Source organism: Equus caballus, chromosome 9 (assembly GCF_041296265.1).
Source record: "Equus caballus isolate H_3958 breed thoroughbred chromosome 9, TB-T2T, whole genome shotgun sequence".
NCBI classification, from domain to species: domain Eukaryota; kingdom Metazoa; phylum Chordata; class Mammalia; order Perissodactyla; family Equidae; genus Equus; species Equus caballus.
Genome location: NC_091692.1, coordinates 35,406,547 through 35,426,948, shown reverse-complemented (window position 1 = coordinate 35,426,948; position 20,402 = coordinate 35,406,547). Strand labels below are relative to the sequence as shown.

At 41.1% G+C, this 20,402-nt stretch overlaps 1 long non-coding RNA gene across 8 annotated transcripts in view; it reads left to right on the top strand.

Annotated features, from left to right (window-relative positions):
• Nucleotides 1-20,348, top strand: part of LOC106780982 (uncharacterized) — a 167,700-nt gene extending 147,352 nt beyond the window's left edge. For 3 of the 8 annotated variants that reach the window (XR_011421311.1, XR_011421308.1, XR_001377459.3), the window contains 4 exons: nt 2,234-2,284; nt 8,498-8,570; nt 9,810-9,953; nt 10,379-12,485. This is a non-coding gene — a long non-coding RNA (uncharacterized lncRNA). Of the gene's footprint in view, nt 1-2,233; nt 2,285-8,497; nt 8,571-9,809; nt 9,954-10,362; nt 12,486-16,030; nt 16,128-18,327; nt 19,075-20,062 lie in introns of those variants that run through there. The other 5 variants (XR_011421312.1, XR_002810353.2, XR_011421310.1 and 2 more) reach the window with 4 other exon arrangements.
• The last annotated feature ends 54 nt before the right edge of the window (nt 20,349-20,402 follow it).

The following is a 20,402-nucleotide window of genomic DNA, read 5'->3' as shown; positions in this document are numbered from 1 at the left end:
TAGCATCTAAAGGTTCCAGATTTTAATTTAATACATTATTTAGAAATATTTTGGCACCAGGCAGACTTAGACTTGAATCGCACTGTTGCTACCTTCTAGTCATGTCACTGAGCAGGTTCCTTTCTTTTTCTAGTGTCCTCTTCAGTAACACAAAGCAAATAGGTACCTATCTCACAGAACTGTGTCTATAGCACCAGCACTTGGCACACAGTAGGAGCTAAATGTGGGCAATCTGACTAGTTGTACCATTTTTTGCTCTGTTCCTTTCTTCTCTCCATGTGATCTACCAAATTTAAGAAATTGGATCCTTTAGATATCAGTCCCAATGTGTTTAGTCAGTGGACTTTTTCTCCTAAGAATGAAGGGAGAGTGGAGCATGTTGGGGATTAAGGGTGTGGGATGATGGTGGAAGGAACAGAAAGTTGGATCAGGCTGAATTTATTGATATGGGTTCACTAAACAGAGATTGTACGTTTAATGTTGCAGCTTGGGTGGTTAGAAAGGGCTCTAACAATTTGTTTTGTTAGTTGGCTGAAACCTGGACCAAAAGATGGCCCACAGTGAGCAAGTTGGAAATGTCAGATGTATCTTGGTTTAATGTAGAGTAAGGGAGTCAAAGGCTTAGAGTCACTGGAATATTATAGTAGATTTGTCATTTAAGGTCTACTCACCCATGCTGGGAGCATCCAGAATACATATATTTCAGGACTATGAGAAATAGTTTATGAGGGAATTCAACACTGTTGAATAGCTCTTCTCTGTAAGCCAAGCCTCTTAGTGGGAACTGTAACCACTCAATTGGGAAACTTACTAATAATGGCAGTAACTGGACCTTGAGGTGGCAGGGGCCAAGAGGTGACACTCTACTACCAAAGGCAGAGTCAAAGCAGTAATCAGAACAGTCTGACTCATGCAGACCTATGGCATTGGCTACTTAATCATGGTGTTCTAGAAGTGAATAGATAGGAAATCTATTAAATTCTTACTTGATCCCTATAAGCAGAAAAGTTCTTGGTCAAGTGAACAAAAGTCTAACCTGAATCTTAAACACAGAAAGTCATGGCTCCTCAATTGACTTTCAGACTTGAGCTGGTTTACAGACCCAGAACTCCTTGAAAGAAGAGGAGGTGGGGTTCCCTCCATGAAGGACCCTGGTGCAGTGCCAAAATCTTATACTGTTCGTCTTTCTCCCAGCATTCCCCAAAGGGACCTGTTGCCTTTGGATTGAAACTGCGGCATCAGTCTCCTGGGTCCCCAGCCTGCCAGCCCATCCTGAAGATTTTGAACTTGCCACACTCTGTAATCACGTGAATCAATTCCTTACAATTAATCTCTCTCTTTCTTTGTATACTTCCTATTGGTTCTGTTTCTGTAGAGAAAACTAACTAATACAGAAATAGGAGAGTTATTATACACAAAGCGAAAGGCCGACTCTTAGTGCCACATCACCCCAGGATTCAGAGTGCAGCCATCTCTGTCAACTCCCACTGGGCTGGGGCACTGCTTCCCATGCTGCTCTGCCTGGCTCCCGTCCAGGCTCCCAACGTCTGACCTCCATTGCCTCCTTTGGCTCTCAGTCACAATGTCGCTTTCTCAAGTCGTCTCTGATGGTGCCATCAAAAAGCTGCTTTGCGCTCTGGTTATCCTTTTCTTTCTCTTGCTTTGTTATTTTCATAGCGTATGTCATCATTAGACATATTGTATGTTTTACTTGGTTATTTTGGTTTTTATCTGGTTCTTACCATAGACTATCAGCTCAATGAAGGTAGGAGTTTTTGTTTTCTTCATTGCTGTATCCCCAGTCTCTAGGCACTGCTTGATATTTAATAGATATTCACTATTAAATGAACAAATCCTAACTTGTCATGGTAACTTCTCTCAAACAAAGACCAAATCCTCTGTCCTTTTAAAAAAATATAGGCTGGCCCCATGGCCGAGTGGTTAGGTTCGCACGCTCCGCTGCAGGCGGCCCAGTGTTTCGCTGGTTCGAATCCTGGGCGCGGACATGGCACTGCTCATCAGACCACGCTGAGGCGGCGTCCCACATGCCACAACTAGAAGGACCCACAACGAAGAATATACAACTATGTACGGTGGGCTTTGGGGAGAAAAAGGAAAAAAATAAAAAAAAATTCTTAAAAAAAAAAATATATATACACCACACTGTTTCCTAGGAATCAGCTTTTTATGTAAGACAGCTCTTTTGTCTTTTTTTTCTTTCGGTCTCCGATAGGTCTTTGACCAAAGCTCTCAGGGACCCAAAATATAGACACCTGCAAAGAAGGTGAGTATAACAATGTTTTGTAAGTCTGTTTCTTTTTGGGGGTATTTCCTGGTGATACCTGACCTTTTAACATTTAAAAAAAATCATTCCTAACTCACAAAAAATCAGTTGTATCTCTATAAACTAACAATAAACAGTCAGAAAATGAAATTAAGATAACCATTCCACTTATAATAACAAAATAAAATTTATTAGAAATAACTTAACCAAGGAGTTGAAAGACTTATACACTGAAAACTACAAAATATGGCTGAAAGAAATTAAAGAAGTCAGAAAGAAATAGACATCCTGTGTACATGAATTAGAAGATTTAATATTATTAATTAAAGTAACAGTTTATTAACAATTGTTAATAAAATTGTCAATTCTACCCAAAGCATATAATGCAATATTATTCAGCCTTACATACAATGGAATATTATACAGCTTTAAAAAGGCATGAAATTCTGATATATGCTACAGTATGGATGAACCTTGAAGACATTATCTTGAGTGAAATAATCCAGACACAAAGTACAAATATTTTATAATTTTGTTCATATGAAATATCTGGAATAGGTAAACTCATAGAGGCAGAAAGTAGAATGGTGGTTGCCAGAGGCTGGAGGGAGTAGGGAATGGGGAGTTGTTGTTTAATGGGTACAGAGTTTCAGTTTGAGGTGATGAAAAAGTTCTGGAGATCAATAGTGGTGATAGTTGCACAACAATGTGAATATACTTAATGTCACTGAACTGTACACTTAAAAATGGTTAAAATGGTAAATTTTGTGTGATATGTATTCTACCACAATTAGAAAGAAATCATCCTGCCACTGCACAAGAACCACAGGATCAGTGTGCAACGCTACATCTCTTAAAGCAGTGTGTTGTCCAAGACCATTGGGGAAGTGGGTCCATATGTAACTGATGACACATGTGCGTGGTGGGAGGCCACAGTGACTTCTGGGAGCCATCGGTTCATTCTAAATAAAGCAGATTCACTAAAGGACAAAAAAATGAGCTGCAATTGCAGAAAATTTTCCTGAACACGCTATTATTGTATTAAGTTCCCCAAACCATGAGCTTTTATTACATGAGTTCTTTGCCCATGTCTGGAACTCTATCTTGTGGTCAAAAAGGAAAAATTTTGTTAAAACTTTGACGATATATATTGCATATAAGGAGAAAGAGACAAACTTTTAAAAAGTGTCTGAAATCACTTAAAAAAATAGCTATCCCTGACAGCCTCAGAGAGACTGGGCAGAAATTGCTGTATGGCTTTGACTAACAACCCCTTCTTTTGTGTGGGCTCCATTTTAAACCACATGGCTTTAAGGTTGCAAAGAGGGTGTGGCTTATAAATACCCAAATTACAGCAGCAAAGTCTGCATGAATGATTTTTTCCCCTTTGAAATAATAATGTCAGAACTGTTATTACACTTGGCTTCATGGGGGAATTGGAAGTGTTTCTCAGAAGGGAAGTGCTTCCAGCTCTATGGTTCTTTCAAGAGCTCCATTCCCATGTACTTGCTGGAAACTTTCAGGAAACCGCATTCCTTTTCACGTCCCCATTTAGCAATGTGATCTCTCCCAGCCAGAATGCTTCCCAGACCACCTCATCAGCCAGGCCTGGGAATGGAATGTGGCCACAAGGGGCTAAGGCGTTGGGATTTAGGTCTTGTTTCGATGTTGTGTTTGTGAGTAAGAGAGGAAAGGAATGATTTTTTTCTCCTGAGAATATTTTTGTCAACCAGCATATTTCAAAGGATTCAAAGTCTCTAATAAATCAAAGGATTCAAAGTCTCTAATCTGGGGATGAGGGGGAATGGAACTTGAGATGATAATGATATCAAATTCTGTCTCAGAGTGGCTAGAGTTAGCCTGGATTATAGGTCAAGAAGTGTTTGACAAGTGTCAGAAAAATCCATAAGAATCCTCCTGGTAATTTTCTGCAATTTCTTTTGGAAATGATTAGATCAAAGGAAATTAACTGTAAGGAGAGTGAGATGGTGATTTCTTGTTTTAAAATTCAATGAAAAAAAATGAGAGGAGCAGGGCTGGCCTGGTGGTGAAATGGTTAGGGTCACGTGCTCAGCTTCATCAGCCCGGGGTTCCCTGGTTCAGATCCCGTGTGTGGACCTGTGCACGGCTTATGAAGCCATGCTGTGGCAGGCATCCCACATATAAAGTAGGGGAAGATGGGCACAGATGTTAGCTCAGGGCCAGGCTTCCTCAGCAAAAAGAGGATTGGTGGTGGATGTTAGCTTAGGGCTAATATTCCTCAAAATAAATAAATAAATTTAAAAAAAGGGAGGGAGGGAGAAAAAGAATAATCAAATTTTGAAAAACAGGGTAGGATTTTGAATATTATATGGTTTGGGGAGAATGATTTACTTTATGTTTTTTAAAAAAATACGGTATAGCAAATCTCAACACAAAGCAAGAACACCCTGCCAATCATGATATACCACCCCTGGTCACCAGAAGATGATGCCATGGAAACATTTGATCATACTCCTACCACATGAAGAACAGTCTCTGTGGGCTGGCCTTTTGATTTTCTGTCATTTTCATTTAATTGGGCAAGTGTATGGGGGGAGTTTTGATAGTATGCGAGATTTGATGGTGGGAGTAATAATATTTAAAGGTGCGGTCATATTTGACAGTCAGATATAGCACAGGTTTTATTTTTTCAGGTGTGTATTTGATCCAACCACTTAGTATTCTACATAGTATACAGTTAAAATTTATTTCCTCTCTGACTGAAATCTGTAAACTGAAATCATGTTAGTTGTCAAAGATTTCTAGATAGCACCAGAAAATATGGAGAATGCCCCGTTAGTACCTCAAGTACGCCCTGTGGTGGGTATTTTGACTTTACCATCTGCTTCTTAGAGAAATTGCTGGAGACAGACAAGGAAATATGTTTCTAGAATAACTAGATCCAGGATTTGCTAGAAAAATGATAGCAGAGGCAGCTGCTTGTGATTCTTACCCCAATGCATTCTTCAATCATGAGATTTTGTTAAGTTCCACATAGATTTTTTTACATGTTTTTTGGATTTAATTATTATTTAGATTTATACACATGCTTGTCAATGTCTTGGCTCACTAAAGCTTCTTGCATCTTTCTTCTGGCTTCATTTCCCACCTTCTTAACATATATCCTTTAGTAGTTATTTCAGTGAAGGTCTGTGACTGATAAATTCTTCTTTTGTCTGAAAGAAAATTTTATTTTGCTCTCAGCATTGAATAATATTTCAGCTAACTATAGAATTCAGATCAATCATTTTCTCTCAACATTTTGAAAATATTATTCCATTGTCTTCAGGTGTCTTTCATTTGAGGAATATGCTCCCATTAAATGTATTTTCCCTGTGGTTACTTTCAACATTTTCTTTCTCTCCTTTGAATGTGTCTAGATATGGACTTACATTTAACCTTTCTGGTTGGGACTTGGTAAGATTCTTCATTCTAAGTGTTTTCGTTTGGAGCTGAAAATTTCTCAGGGACTTTCTATTTAAAATATTGTTTTACCTCCACTCTCTCTATTTTTTCCTTCTAGACTCCTCTTATCTCATTTTACCAACTAGAGAGATTATAGCTAGATGCATCAGATAGAAAACACAACTTAATGATGGCTTGAATAAATTTCTCTCACATGACTAGATGTCTGGAGCTAGGCATGCTAAAATCTTTTTAGCTGTCTTCTTCATCATCCTTTGTATATTTGCAAGATGAGTGCTCCACCTTTAACCCTGTGCCCATGTTCACATAGAAAGAATTGGGAGGAGAATGGGCCAACTTTTAAAGACCATCCTCAGGAACTTGTCTTTGGAAACTTCTGCTTCTATTTCATTGGACAAAACTGTGTCACTTGGTTACTAGTTTGTTTTGGGAGTTGCTGGGAGATAATCTTTTTAGTTGGGCATATTGTCATCCCAAACAAATCAGCCATCTGTGAGTGAAAACAGCAGAATGGAAACTGTATAAGCAATAAGCAGATCTGCCCTGGTGTGTGTTGGGGTTCTGTACTCCATCTCATGTCTGTCAATGCTACTTTTATGTTATCATCCCTTTATCTTTCTGTCTTTAGATTCTGGGTAACTTCCTCAGATACATATTCTAGTGCACTAAATCTTTCTTCACCTATGTCTAATGTGGTATTAAAACCAATCACGAATTTTTAATATTAATGACTATATATTTTTTTCCTAAAAGTTCTATTTTCTTCAAAGCTACATAGTCTTCTTTTAAAGTATCTTATTATTTCTGTATGGATTCTGTTTTTTATTTTATCCTTTTAATAATTTGAAAATATTTAATTTATAACTTACTTGAGAATATTGTTCCACTATTTCAAGTTCCTGGGGTTTGCTATGTCTGCTGACTCACTAGGGATAAATATTTTCTTATGTGTTATAAAATTTTTGATTATGAGATTCCCTTGAGAGGGAAGCTTTTTCTCCTGAAATCCTGTGTGGTCTTGATTGAAAGAATGTCCCTCAGAGCAGCTTTGTGCCTGCTTATCCAGGCCCTTGGGGGTTCCAAAACCATGAAGATATCAGACCATTCAAGACAGTGTCATTAGGTTTCTATTTCTCATGGGAGCCTCTTAGTACAACCAAAGTTTAGGCAGCAGGCATGGGCTGACTTGCAGCTTGTTTTGGTCCCAGCTGTTTTTGGGGTTTTGGTTCCCACTTGTCTTTCCCCCTGCACAGTATTTGGCTTGCCATGCCACCCCAAGGCCTGGGAGGGATCAACAACACAGCAGGCTCTGAGCTAATTGAAGCACAACTCACAGCTTGGCACAGAGATTGGAAGGCTCTGTGAGAAAGAAGTGTCTTAGTAACATTGATCCAGTGAGATATTCTAGGGACTAAAGTAAAAATGAGGAATGAAAAGCTATAAACCAAAATGAAATCTAAAACATTACCTTGTTTAGTCCCTAAATTCAGAACTGCAGGTCCCTAAACCATCTATGGCAGCTTCTTGTGCTAGCCTTGGGAAGCACAAGTAAGAATTAGTGTTCTGGAAGATTAAAAATGATTCAAAGTTTCATTAATATAACTACCTGTGGCCCTCCAAAAGTGTGATGCATTCATGAAGTGATTCCTCACTACTGCTTTTCTCTTCTGACCACGCACTGTGTGCAAGGCAGTGTGCAATTCTGGTGGGCAGAGATGAATAAGACAGAGTTTTGTTCTCAAGTACAGAGGCAAATAGACAAACAAATCAGTATAATGTAATACACGTATAGCTAGAGGACTAAAGGGCAGAGAAGAGGGTGGCTCAGCTTTGAGTGAAGACTTCATGAGGAAATAGCACTGAGGCTAGGTCTTGAAAGACAAGCAGAATTTGGATAGGTGAATACGGCATGAAGCCTTTTAACAAGTTATGAATAAAAGACAAGGAAAACATTCCGTTTTTCAAAAAAGCAATGATTTCAGTTTTAAACCTGGTAGGTTTGAGTGCTTATGGAACACTCCATAGATGGTTGGAATTTTATGATTCTAGAAATCAAAAAAATGGGAGTTAGAGAACTAGTCTAGGAATCATTGGTGTAGTGAGTGAACTGATGGGACTCAAACTAGGGAAGTGATGGAAGCACTCAGTGAGGCTATGGGGAGAGAGAGAAAAAGGGAGAGAGAAGAGAGGAGGAGAGAGGGAAGGGGAGGAGAGGAGAGGAGGAGAAAGCAGGAGAGGGGAACAGAGGGGAGGGGAGGAAAGTAGAGGAGGAGGGGAAGAGAGGAGGTGGAACACATAAGGTTGGTGAGAACCCGAGAAAGAGAGATGTAAAAAGCAAAACAAGGACCAATGCTGTTCTACAATAAAGACCAGAGTCTCATGAATAGAAAGATTGGCCATCAGCATTAGATGCTGCAAACAAATCAAGTAGGAAGAAAACCAAGAGTCTACTGAAGTGGCAATTTCTGGAAGCCTTAGTAAGAAGATAAGTTCTTACAAACATTTTCCAGTGGTTTCCAGAAACATTCATTGCAAGGAAGATGAGAGACAGTGTTCACCTTGAGGAGAGAGAGAGCTCAGGGCTGGAGGAGCTGAGCCTTAGGGTGTCCCACAAGTGAGCCTTGAGGCAGAATGGCTCAGCACTTGGAGCAATTTACTCTCTGGGCTGGCTTCTTGATCTGTGGAAGGATTTATAAACGCGTACTGCTAGACTCATGGAGGGTGCCTCACAAAGTTTGCTCTCTTTCACTTATGTCTGTATTGAAGGTGGAAGTTCCTGGAGTAAGGAGGAAGAGGACTAGCTTGAAGAGGAGAACTAGTCTCATCTCCCTCTGCACAGGTGAGAGTGAGGGAAGATGTAGAGCCCCCCAAGGAACTATAAGGGCGAGAGTGACAGGCACCTGCTGGACCTGGAGCACCCTGAGGACCGGGGCTGTGTGCAGGGAAGGACTGCTACTCTGAGGAAGGGAGAGGGCCATGGGGCACTGTGAAGCCTTGTGGGAGAGGGTGAGGGTTGTGATCTGGAATATGATCCTGTTTCTAATGTATAGGGTGACCTTGCCATGGTCCTGGCCATGATCATTCTCCTATTGTCCCCTGCTAAGTGATTAGGAGATGACAATTGCTCGAGAGACTAAGTTAGGAAACCAGGGACTGTGCTTCTCACAAAGCTCCTCTCCTGAACCACCATCTCTCTCCTTCCCAGACTAGATCCCACCTCTCCTTGAGTCCCATCTTGCCATGCTTTCCCACTCTCACAAACACCTGGCCATGCTGGCCTGCTCTCTGCTCCTTCCTCACCTCAGGGCCTTTGCAAGGCTCTTTCCCTTAACTTGGCCTGGTTGGCTCCTTCCTCTCATTCTGATCTCAGCTACAATGTCACCTCCTTGGAGGGCCATCCCTGACAAGCCCCTTTGAAGTAGCTCCTCTGTCACTTTCTACGCAATGGCCTATTTAATTCACTTTGTAACACCTCTCTCCGATATTTCCTGTTTTTTAAATTAATTTACTACGTATCTCCATCTTCCCCCATAAGACTCTAAGGCTCATGAGAAAAGAAACTTTTTTTAGTCCTCGTCACTGTAGTATTATGCCTAGAGCAGAGAGAAATATTTAACACATAAAAATATATTTTCATGGTGTGAGTGAAGTGAATGGCATGTCAGGATTCTCAAGGTGGGTGAGCAGAGTAAACTCCCTATCGGGCTCTCATTCTTGGGTGCCCAGGGACTAGGGGTGGTGCACGTGGCCATCTGCCCTGCACTGCTCCTGAGCATGCTCTGCTCCATCCGCGCTTCCTGCTTACCTCTGCCAGCCCCAGTCTTCCACCTTGCCATCACGCCAGTCAGGATTCTTTTCATTTCCTTTCTTTACAGAAAAGAGATAAACAATCTTTTTCTTTTAAATTTTTACGCATAATATCTACAGAATTTATTTATCATATCTGTCTTGAATTACTTAAAAAGCAGAACAGCTGTTCCCTCCTGCCTTCCTGGTTTGTGTTACTCAATCTGGTTTGCTTCACCAGAAGAATCCCCATGTCAATCAGTTTCTGTCCTTTTTGCTTTGTATTATGCAGATATGAAATCATCTGAAAGTGAAAGAAAGAAAGAGAGAGAAAGAAGGAAGAAAGAAGAAAAAGCATTCCAAATTCAAAGCAGCACATACTTTCATCCTCTGCCTCTTGTCTCTGTGAATTCATGAAGTAACTCTGAGAAATAAGGTGATGTTTAGGATCTATCATAATTTCTTTGAAAAACAAAGTCAGCATGGCACTTTTAAGGTTTCCCTTCATCCTAATAGGAGCAATTAACTGGGTACAGGGTCCGCAGATTTAGCCTGAGGCTTCCACAGACACCTTCATGTTTGCACAGATACCTTCATAACTGAGGCCCTGAAGTTCTTGCTCACACAGAGCATGTGCATTTACTAAGAAAGTAAGCACATAGTCTTACTTTTTAGTTCTCTATATGTATTCTTCTTCAAGAGCTGCTAAATTTATTGTAGAGTGGGAGAGGGAGGTTTGTATTAGAAAATGTAACGTAGACTCTAAGAAGCTTCACAATATTCCAAAATGGGTTGTGTCTTTAATTGGCTTCGCGGGTTCTCCATGGTTCCCTTTTATGCCCCAGATTTTCTGCCTTACAGAAAGCATGAGGAGCAGCAGCAGCAGCACCCTGTGAAATCAGTCACCAGCCAGGATGTGCTTTGGAAAGTGTCTGCAGCAGCAGCCTATTGAGGCCAGACAGCACCTGAAGAATGCCTCTCAGAGAAAGACATTTCCGCTGTCTTCAGAAGGGAGCGTCCTTTTGTTCTCTTTCCAGCAGGTCACATGGCCAGTCAGCCTCCTCCAGAGCAGGAGAAATTCCTCAGGAGTTCCCTTGAATTGTGATTCTGTTCTATATCAGGCCACAAGTGGTCAGGCTGCACTGTTTACAAGATACCCTGTGGCTTCTCAGAGTGACCTGGTTTCAGAGAGCAGGTCCCAGATGAAACATGAAAGCTGTCCAGGCTTCCAGGACAGCAAAAGGCATTTGTCTGTGAGGCAAGCCATTTGATTTAGAGAAGATCAAATGATCTGTGAAAGGGGCTTGCACAGTGGAGTTCTCTGATTCATTAAGGAATCCAGTGGAATGTGGTAATTTGTGCAGGCTAATCAGGCTCCCTTAATCCCTCTGCCTGATTTAAAAAAAAAAAAAAACCCTCTGAATCATTTGGTACTTAAACAGCACAGGATCCCAGGAAGAAGACAAGCAAACCTATAAATGTCCTTTGCTTCTAGGGGAAAATCAATATCAACATAGTCCCTTTTTCTTTTGTGTTATTTTTTTTTCCTGAGATCATCTATAGGCAAATGCATTTTAAGTCATTTTGGCAAGAGAGCAATTGGACCTTTTCAATGTTGTTGTTGGAGGAGAGAAAACACCAGTTGAGTAAGATTTTAAAAAGTTCTGTTAATGGAGTAGAGCAGAAGTTGTTTTTCTTAATTGAAAAGTATGAAGACAGATTTGATAACAATTTTCCCCTTCATCTCCTCCCTACATGTTAAAAATCCAATTAATTTTTAAAAAGAAATTTTATGAAGGAATGAAATATATTTCCTTGTACATGAAGGAAAAGTTTTACTTTGCATACTGCTTTCAAATGTGCCTTTCCACCTGTCCTGGGAGTCTAAGGTTCAGGACTGTCTTTGTCACATGTGCACTTATTTTTGATGAGTTAAATGTAAATGGGAGTAAATGATAGGAAAATGTGAACTGTGTATACGCTTGGATCTTAAAAAAGTTTGCGCTCCCCAGTTCCATGACCCTCATGGAAGATGTAGAACCTGAACTTCATGGGAGAATGAGATCATAATGTAAATGAAAGACATAGAACATAAGAGAGATAGAGATGAAAGGAAAATGAAACAGGAAATTCTAGTGGCAAAACTCTGTTCTCAAGTCCCATTAAAGGAAAACACCAGAATTAACGAGAGCGTGGAGCCCACTTGATCCCGTATTTATTTTGGCAGATGTCAGCCTTCCATGCGCAGACTGGAGGCAGAGAGGAGACTCCAGTTGTGGAGCTGCTGGGCTCCCATCTGATGGCCACCAACCTGCAACATGCAAGGAGTATAAGCGCTTTTGTTCATAACTCATGAAGAAATTTCTTCCACATTAAATATTTTCATTTCATGGTCCTTGAAAATGAGGTAAGTTTTAATATAATTCTAGGCCTCAAATTCAACATATATGTTCTCAATCAGCAATGAAAGAATTGGATTCTCCGTCAAGCTGGCTGTAAACAAGGATGTCTCTGTTGCACTTTTTAAAATATTACTTATTTCCCCCAATGGGTGGCTATTAATGCAGGACTCTCAGAGATTCCCTTAGCTGTCTTAATTTACCATTGTTATGAAGTGCTCAGAAGTACCATGCTGAACCAGAAGAAGAAGACTGTAACAATAACATGCCTTTGAAAAGTTTTGATGAGCTGCACAATCTCATTTCAACTGATCATCTCAAGCTTCCGGAAATGCAGGTGGCAAGCAGCATTAGGATGATTATATACTAAATGTGGTGTTGAGTTAGAGCAAGACTATAAGAATTGACCCAAAGTTACAGAATGGACTTGAGAATGGAGCTTTGCCACTAGGATTTCCTGTTTCCTTTTACATATTTCAGCAAGCTGAAAGAAAGCCAACATTCCATCAGCTTTGTCTTGTTCCTCATACAGATGATATGTGTAAAATAAAGATTGTCTATAAATGCAATCCTTTAGAATTTTTCTCTAAGTTCCTGATTTCTGTGTTTGTGTTACCAAACAATATAAATTAAAGATCAGTGGACAAAATTGTTTCCAAAAAGTGTTAGTGACAGGAAGCCTGATTTTGAGTGCATGAAATTCTTTATACCTAATTATCTACAATGACACAGCTCTCTATATATTCCATGACACAAGACTGTGATTGGCTTTACACCCTCTCTAAGCTCAGACTGCCATCAAGAATGAATGGCAAGCTTGTATGTAGACACATGTGGCCATTCCTCCATGGTTAGGGTGGTCAGTGTTTTCAGGAAGCTATTCTTTTGACATTTGTGCAAGCACAGTGTGTCATCAGAAAAGCCCTAGGACACTATAAAGTCATAGGTGCAATTTTGGGAGGAGCTCAACAAGGTCAAGTGCATCAGGCACATTGTACATGATGCTCAGGAGTGAGACCCTGGCCCAGGGAGCCTCTGCCGCAAGTGTACTTGGTGACACCGGGCTCATCATTTTACATATGTAAGCCTTCATCTTCTCATGGGTAAAACAAGGAGCTGGGGTTAGAAATGCACAGAGCCTAATGCCTAATGCCTTTGTCTCAAAGAGATCACTACAATGGTTGGGGAGGCTTGGCAGGCTGAACTCTGGGAAAGAGCTTGCATCCTAGCCAGGGTGGGCTTCAGCAGGCCCTGTGGTTGGCTTCTCCTGTGGAGTGGGCTGGACAGTGGATGGGTAGGGCTAGCCATGAGGAGGTGTGCTTGGGAGCCATGGTTACCCCAGGCTCTGTGGGTTTTGGCCCTAGTTTCCTCATATACAGTTCAGGTCCTAGCTATAGGGGGGCTGGTGGGAAACAGGATGGCATTTTGGAAAGAGCTTGAGCTTTGGACTTTGGCAAAAAATAGACTCTACTTTAAATCTGGTATCTGTCACTGTGAATCAACCTCTCAGTGTTCTCATCTGTAAATGGGATAATAATACCAACCCCACAAGATTGCTTTGAAAATGAAATAGATATGGGAAAGCCTTTAGCATGTAACAAGTGTCTTATGAATATTGATTCCTTCCCAGTGCTTGGGAATTTGGTCTGTCAAGTGCTTGGTGAGAGTTTTAGCGCCTTCAGGACCATTGTCCAGCACATTTGGTGAGGGAGGACAGATGTGACCAGCTGGTGACCCTTCCAGCTCTGACCCCCTTGTTAACCTTTATAAGGCCAGACAGGATCCTTTGGACCTATTTGGAGCTATACTGGGGAGGCACATGTTTGGCGACAGTATACTGGGTTTAGGGCACAGTGGGTTAATGCTGACAATGTAGCTGGAACTTTCTTGGGAAGCTAAGGGAGGACCCGAGGATCAGGGACTGGGAGAGGTGGGCACACTGTGCTGCTTGTGTTCTTTCAGTTTTCCTCCTTGATGCCTAGAAATGCAAAGAGGAGGCTTCACTCCTGGTTTGTAATGGTGATACCTAAATGTAGACACAGCCCTTGGTTCCTGTTACATTGCAGTAACATCCTTGGTGCAGAGTCACCCTGAAAGCATGCTTCACTTTTCGATGTGGCATGTACAGTTTGTTCAGAGTTGGTCAGAGTAATGTTCTTTTCAACTAATAAAGAGGTTGTAGATGCCATCCCACCACGTGAAGATTTTATCTTGACTGCCAGGAGAGTTTGCAGTAACCAGATAGCTGACACTCGTGCAGCCTCCTTCCCAAGGATGCTGGCCCGTTGTCAAGCACAGTCTCAGTTGCACCACAGTCTCCCTCAATCATAGCCTTGTGAGGAAGCAGAGGGAGGGAGGCTGGCTGCCCTCCCTCCACTTGGGATGGAAGGACTAACACACACATACTTACTTTTGCAGTCCTAGCGTTCAGCATGGTACTAGGTGCACAGTTGGTGCTTATGAGTATGTCACAGGCTTGAGCTGCAAGACCCCTTCTCATCGTTGTGCTGATTCCACCTTATTCAGCTCTCAGCTCCAATATTGGAAGCTCCATCCCTGCTAAGCTGAGGACTCTATCATACCTTTCTGTTTATGTCCTTTTTAGTTCTCCTCCTACCCCCTTACAATCTATTATGTATGTGTTTACATGTTTATTGTCTTTCTCTCCCTCCCACAAGAATACAAGCACTGTCCCATAATGGAAGAGACATTTTCTGTCTTTTTCAATGTTTAGGATGGTACCTTGTCCAAAGCAGGCACTCCATAAATATTTGCTGAATTTGTTTAAGTGGTTTATGATGATCATTAGATACACAGAAGTAGCAGCAATACATTAATTATCTAGAAGTCTAAGTTTGGGCAACATGAATCCTCTGGAAAATGTCTTTGAACCTAGAAATGAAAAAGTGCTCAAAACCTGAAGTATCAAGAAAAATCTCCTTACACATAAAACTGGTATGATACTCTGTCAACCTTGATAGTGGGCTTCACTCACTTCTAGTAGCATAAAAGTCTTAAACCAGGTTATCTCGTTTTTCAGTTTATACCAGATTAGAAGGAGTAAACATGAACCATGTTGGAGGTGGATACTCCCGTGACAGCTTTTTGTCAGAGTAGGGTATTGAAAAGCTAAGAAGTCAGCAGAGGGTTCTATAAACATAGAAAACAGAGAACTTCTACTTATGACCTAGAGCCCTCCAGAATCAGTTGGAAACCCTGCAGTAAGCAGAGGGGGGTATAGTCCACCTGAACACAGGCATCAGCCATAGAAGCACCTTACCCATGTATTGTCACTTTATAGGTGCAGCACTTGAAAGATGAAACTTCATCTCTCTGGTGGTCTTTTAGCTATTTCTTCATTGCTGTTGATTTTGTTGATGGTATTCATTTTGTCCTGAAAAGAACAGAATGGTATTGCCTTTGAAGTCCCGCATGAATATATTTCTTTTTTTTTAAATTTAAGATTTTGTGATACATAGACTTTCACTAAGTTACACAGATAGATCCTGTAGATTATTTCTTGTTTATAGACAATTGCATCAGGAATATGACTATCTTACTAAGAGATCAGCAAATTTTAGTTCTGAAAACAAGGCTATGTGTGTCTGGCACTCACCAGCTGCTCTTATTTTTAACTGCTTTTGTGTGAGAATACAAAGAAAAATATTACATAGAGAACAAGATGTTTTGGACATCTACTTCTACTATATTACCTAATACTGTAGCTGCAGATTTCATAAGATTCATCTGCAGGTGTTGAGAGCATCAAAAGTGTATATTATTATGCTTAAGGCATTGGTAACTAAGAGCAAATGATATTGGAGGAGATGTCAGAGAGAAGTCATATATTGTCTTGGACTACATTGATGACACTGACTTCATACAGATAGTTTAATTTATGGGGTAGTCTCCTAATTGTGTCATCATGGGTAGTTATCTATGGAGGGGGCTTTATTTCCATATTCGTGAACTGGGAAAAGCAATACCTTCTGTGACTAATACATTGGGTAATTATACAATCAAATGAGATGTTGGACGGGATAGAACTTTGGAACTCTGGATGCCACCCATATGAGAGTTATTCATATTTTGTTTTTTGAATTTTTACTCAAAGCACTTCCTCGTCTTTGATTCAGCTGTCACAACAACCCATGAGGTGTCCATGTTTTCCAGATGAGGAGTCTTACTTCCAGGGTCAACTTAGTGGGAAGGTGAGTTTGGACCTTATATCTCTAAACTCCTGTTAGAATCCTTCTTCCACTACTCAGAACATAGGTTGTAAGGTTTAAAATTAAATAAGATGCAACTCCAGGACTATTTCTTCAGAAGAACTCTTCATCTGAAAATGGCAAAATTTAGGTCTCCTCAAACTCATTTAAAAGCCATGTTGAAGAACTCTCATGACTTTTTCAGTTGGAATGAGACTGTTTGAGGGATTCCTCTACAAAAAAGACTGAACTTTAATGGCTTCTCCTTGTTAGGATTTCATAAACTCTAGTCCTAACGTGCATTTTCACGGAGCATGGCATCCTGATTCCACAGGGGATTTCAGTGGGACATTGCCATGTTCTCCTAGGATGGGAAAAGAGGTCCCAGCTTCCCTCTTAGCTGACTCTTTCAGAAACATTTACAGAGAGGGAAAACAGAAAAGTAAACTTATTGATTTAACTATAGTATAACTGCCATTCATTGAAAACTACTCTGAAGGATAATAGAAGCATCGTCTCACTTCCTCCTCCCAGGAATCTACTTAGTAATGGAATATCATGTTTAAGAGACAGACAGCTTGGTTGAAGTCTTGGCTCCCTCCATCTCTGTGACCTAGGTAGCTCTTTCACACCTCTGGGTTTAGTTTTCTCCACTGTGACATGCCTGGTCATCATGGGGCTGTAGTGAGATTGAAATTAGATTGTCATCTGAAAGCCGCCTAGACAATGCTCAGCACACAGCAAACACTTAGTCACTGTCAACTGTTGTATCAGTATTAAAGCCTGTCCGACAGGTGAGTAAATTGAGGTTCAGGAAGTGAAATGACTTACTCAGAATCACACAGTTAGGCAGGTAGACTACCATTTTCTCTTTTAAATACTATACTTGTCCAAAATTCACAATAAAATCTGTAACAGAGGAAGAAACTGCAGAAAGCCTGCTATCCTCTGCTGAGGATGGACTTTTCCCCTCTTTTGTGTAGGACCTCTTCTTTTTACCCAGGCTTTTTACGCAGGCAGCTTAAGGCCAGGGGAAGGCTTGAAGTATATGAGCAAACCCTGATGGCTGCCGTTTTCAATAGCTGTCATTTATTCTGACATCAATTCTGAAGTCTTTGCATCTTACTCAAAGAAACCAAATACAGACCACAAATGAATAGTGCTACTGCATAATGGGTAAAATGCTTTCCTTTTTTTTTCTTTATAAAACTCACCAAGATAAAATATTTTTCTTGAAATCATATGCCTGTAATTCTCACTAACCACTTGGCAGAAGGTGACAGTGGTCTGAGGGTAATAGTGATTTTTATTTCACCTTTTCTTTGCAAGGCGCTTGGGCCATCACTCCTGCCTTGCACAGTGCACACTGACTGTAGTTCTGGTTAGCCAACACAATTTTATCCAAGAAGTTGCGGGTTCCATGCTGGCTCTTGTCTTAGTAGCTAAACCTTGTCAGGGAACATGGTACGAGAGTGGTATGGAGATGCTCCCTTGAGAGGGAAAGGAGGCAGGCTTATGTGTTAAATCAGGATTTCTCATCGTCAGCACAATCTGCATTTTGGACCAGATCAATGTGTGCTGGGGAGAGGGGACTGTCCTGTGCACCGTAGGATGTTTAGCAGCACTCCTGATCTCCGCCCACTAGATGCCAGTAATACTCCCAAGCCCCTAGTCATGATAACCAAAAATGTCTCCAGATGTTGCTAAACCTCCCCTGGGTGACAAAATCATCCACGATTGAGAACCACTGTGTTATATGCTTGAGTCCTTGGTTTTTCCAGGGTGATCAGAAACAGGGGATTTTCGTGCCCAGTCTGGGTGGACATGGAGTACGGAAGGACGATGGCCTTCACTGATAGGATCATTTGCATATTAATACACATACTAAATAATTAAGATGGCTATGTTGGCTGCATAGTTATTCACACTGTGGCACATCTGGCCTTTTGAAAAACATGGTTAATTTAGTTGTTTTGCAGTTATCTTGTACATCCATAGGCATGTTGGGCTTTATTTCTCCCTGTTTAAAATAACATGTTCTCTGTAAATATATCTGGTCATTACACATATCACCCCCATCCCTTTAGAAAATAAATTCCACAAAACAAGAGGAATTGTTTGCAATGGGTAGAGTATATTCACTGTCATACCAGGACTGCTGTGTGGTTCTCATTTCTTCTGCCCTGGTTTCTATGACACCCAGAGCATGTTTGCACGGCTGATCTAAGTCTTCCGCCTTACCCTCCCGGGTGGAATTAAGACAACAGGAGTAAGAAGAAGGAAGAAGAAGGAGGGCAGATCTTCCAGAGCAGAGCCGAAGTGCAGCCCAGCGTCCCAGTGACTCTTCTAGACACTGCCGCTGTGTCTCGGGGTGTGTGTGTCTATGTGCACACATATGTGTATATATGTGTGTGTGTGAGTGTGTCTCCGCGTACATGCACTTCTGTGTGTGTATCTTTCTGTGTGTCTGTGTCTGTGTGTGTGTGATTTGGACTCGGTTGTGTTAGTCCAGGCGGGCCTTCCTGTCCCCTTTGCCATCCAGAACAGAAAAGGGCAGTTAGGAAACACACTTAACTACTGCTGGGAAGATAGAGCTACTTTGTGGAACTTGTTTCAAATGAGTTTTGTCTTGAATCTACAAAGTCATTCAAATCTAATCACAGCAAAATTCATATATTGTAATGTCATATGATTGAAACCAAAAAAGGGCTGTATGGGATGCTCTCTGCCAGTTTTACTCATGGCTTCAGGAAACTCCCCCATCCACCAGTCTTTTATTTTCTTGCTTTGTGAGCCAAGACTTCAGGGTTGTGCTTTTCTAAGCCTCATTTTCATTTACAGACTTTTCTTTTTTTAACAGCCCTGTGCCTAAGGCATGTCATTTGTGCTATTATTTCTCTATACTTCTATCACTAATTTATTTTCATATTAAAAAGAGAATATCTCCTTCTAATTGTATAGACACCAATGTTGTCTAGGGCAGGGGGAGGGGGTGGGTAGAGCAGGAATTAATTAGTACCCTGTTTATTGTTTTAAAGCTGACTGAATTGAGACGGCTCTAATTCACAAGGGAAGGCCCCTCTGTGGTGGCCCTTACTGTTGTGCAGTCCCTATGATGTGACATTAATGTTCCCTGGCCTGTCAGCAGACTGGAAATCTCACTCCTTTCATCACTGTGTGGTGGAACTGGATTTTAGTTAAACCAGCATCATCTTCAGGGGTGACTTAAGGAAGCAATATACTTGAAGTCTCATTAAGGGAAGAGGTTGCACTATGAGCCTTAGGCAGTTTCACTAAAGGAAGGGGATGGTTGAACCTCAAGGAGATGGAAAGGCAGGGACCCAAGGCATGCTCCTTTACCTTTCTGTGCTATGGCGCTGGGAATGTCATGTGGGCATGCAGCACTGTCTCTCCGACCCAGCTCGATATCCACACTGCCCTCTGTAGGCAGGAACCATACCCACCTTCTCAGGATTGCTGGAGAACGAGGATCACATCTGAGTCCCTGTGATGAGTATTTTCTAGCTAGAGAACACCAAAACCCACCTTCTCCTGATATAATTCCTGAATGATACCAAAGTGTAAGTGTGTTAGTTCAAACTATCAGACACAGGGAGTAGAATCTTAGTGATCCAATTAATGAATAAATAGAGAAGTGGCTTAGGAGTCAGATCTACTTAATGATTTTGTCTCAGTCTAGACATCTGATGAGCTGAATTCCTAGGAGTGCCAACCATGCATTCCCTCTCCCTGAACTGCCAGGGGCAACTCACTGCTCAGATGTCACCAGCTGTATGAGATCCTCCTCGGTTTGTAGAGAATTTCGTACATTTTTTTCTGTGCTACTGTGGGAGTGTGTTAACTCTTATTACAATGCTTACATTTTATGTTAAATTGTTTGTTTATGTCCACATTCTCTTCCCAATGTCACATTTCAGAATGTGAGCTTCTCCAGAGAAGATATAACTTCTTGGGAATTGCCTCTAGGCTCAGCAACTGACTGATGATTGACTGAAAGAATGTGCCAGGAAAGTCTTGTTGAGAAGAGAATTAACAAATAAATGAGGATAAATCCTTGTAGTGAGAGAGCCTCCTGGTCACTCCCATTCAATTCTCAATTTGAAGATGCTGTGGTATGACAAACCGGAGACAGGTCAGAAACACTGACATGGAAGAGACCAGAGGAGTGCTTAAAAATACAAAAATAACACAATAAAATGATTATGACATTGTTTAATTGGAATGAATTCTTCTTCTTCTCCATCTCCTCCTCACCCC